This window comes from Rhyacophila brunnea, unplaced genomic scaffold, assembly GCF_057557595.1.
Source record: "Rhyacophila brunnea isolate RB1 unplaced genomic scaffold, BYU_Rbru_1.0 scaffold_3, whole genome shotgun sequence".
NCBI classification, from domain to species: domain Eukaryota; kingdom Metazoa; phylum Arthropoda; class Insecta; order Trichoptera; family Rhyacophilidae; genus Rhyacophila; species Rhyacophila brunnea.
The window spans coordinates 52,593,784-52,596,360 of record NW_028232965.1 but is presented as its reverse complement, the minus strand read 5'-3'; positions in this window follow the sequence as shown (position 1 = coordinate 52,596,360).

Genomic DNA, 2,577 nt, shown 5'->3' with positions numbered 1-2,577 from the left:
GTTAAGAGAGAACTATATATACATATATATATATAATATATATTATAATATGATGTTACTTGTTGATTTTTTTCTCAGATTATTTGTTAAAAAATTATATTACTCGTTTATGCGTCTGTCAAAAATATTTTAATCGATTTGAAAGTACAAAACTGTAAGGTGCTGTGTAAATTGTCAACAGCATTGGGTAAATTTTATGTAATACAGTTAAAGGTAGTCTAAAGAATAGGTTTTCTATATAATTACGTGTAAGGGAGTGTTCGGTACGTTAGCGGGGGTCGAGGCGCGTCGGCCGCGCGCACCGAGTGCGTTGCGCACGCCGCCCGCCAGTTACCACTAATTACGTAATCCTATTTATTGTTAGTCTCGACGACTCTAACCCCCGTTTCTTTGAAGTCTATGGTGCGTCCGTTCCGACGGAGGCTTAGTCGTATGCCTTTTCTTGAATTAAGATATTTTTGTTAGGCGGTTGCGGTCGCGGTCGACCCCTCGTAGGCTGTTAAAAGTACTCATGTGATCTCAAGGTGTGAGCGGTTTACCTGTAATTATTGCATTCAAAATGTAATAGTGTTAATATATAATATTGTCAATAATCTAGAGCTTAGGTTTAATGCGTCAGCCGATTAAGGTAAGGCCGATTATGCAATACATCAAAATATACTTGCGGATAATTCTTATTTAATAACAACCAAATTTTACAGAGAATCGTACCCCTCCATATGTTACTATATAATATATGCCCAAATTACGCCTTTTACATTGTCTTTTATTTATTACTCCCTTATGCCTACATTTTCAGAAACGATATTTCATCAAGTCATTAAATTAAGTCATACTTTATATTACTCAACTAGAAGATAAATCTGTCCTATTTTATCTTTTTATTAACATAATGCACTCTTGTTCCACACAAAAACATGACTCTGACGCATAATGCATCAATGTCATGAACGAGTGTTTCCATTGGAAACAGGTCTCTGCTGAAAACTAATCATGTTTTATGCAATATGACTAATTAAATGGCAATCATAAACCAGTGAAATACTATTCTATAACGAGAATTCAAGATAAAAAGAATTTCTGCGTGTAAAATATTTATTTGTATTAAAAAATTCTAAATCACCATTCAATTTGTGTCTACATGAGGTAACTTTTGTAGGAATTCTGTGCTTAAAGATATATACCCATTATTTGCTACATTTTCATCTAAGGGGGTTTGTTACATATTTAGTCTGGGGGGCGGTTGATAATATATTGTGGTTTTGTGGAGTGATAGTTCTGCTAGACTTGCTTGTAATTCACGAGGCAACAGGCTATTGGACTGTATTCGGTCTATGCTCCTTAGTAGGAAACTATGCAAGTTTATGATATGCATCATAAGGTCCCTTCTCACCATGTGGATGCGTGTCAAAATTTTTCACGAAGGTGATTTGATTCCTCGGTATGTAATTGTCGCAGCTCAGAGGGTTACTCTTTTTAGTCTCTGTGTTTTATATTATGGGTTCCTAAATGGTTGATCTTCAATGGACTTTGAAACCAACAGACAAGCTTAATAAATGATTGTGTTAACACACATCCCATGCTGATTTTCAATACAAATTTATGCACCATGCTCTCGATACAACTCCCATGTTCTACGAAATATAAATAAATTTAACCACACAGAATCAACCTCCTGGAAGTCAATCGTCCGGCTGGCCTGGATAACAGCCAAAATTATGAAGCAAACACTATTTACCAGACTCGATTTTAACATGAAGTAATTCACCCATCAAAGGACGTTTGTTACTCGCCAGAGGTGAGCTGGTGTTGGCAATGGATTTTTGAGGGTTACATATGATTTTTTTTTTCTTTCTCTTTAACGCCACAACAGGCCGTTAGGGCCAATGACAGTAGTGTCGTTATTAATAGAAGAAAGATCCGGACTGAGAAAATCACAAAAATATATTGTGTATCGAATCCGGAGCGCTCAGATTAAAGGCCAGCGCCTTACGCATTGGACTATGAGGGCCAATGAGATGAATTTTACATAATTATATGAAACTATTGATATTTATTTCTTGTCTATTCTTAAACATTTGGTAAAATATCTTCAGTATGATCTGTGGATTCTCATGTTGTAGATGTGGAAATTTAATATGTGGAAGTGAGATAAAATAAGTGGTTCAATTTTGTTTTGTTTGCTAGCTTGGAACAGATATTGGAGCAAACAATACAACTGCACATCATCCATAGTGCACTGTAGACTGATTATAGAATACATGCATTGGAATTAAAATTTTCGAAAAATTGAGTGATGTATCTAAAGTACCGCGTTGACATAAATTAACATTGTCAAATTATTACAGTCATCAATTGCACTTGTTCTTATAGTAAATCTTTGTATGTCAGAAGAGAAGTATATTATATTACATAGCATAATATTAGAAATCGTTCAGAAGAGTGCTAAATCTAAAATAATTAATTGTTTCGGTACAATCTCAATAGTATGTAATGTATGTAAACTTGTAAGAGCTATGGTGCCATGCTAGACCAATTATATTCAGGCCGTGGATTGAATTGCGAATTACAATGGCA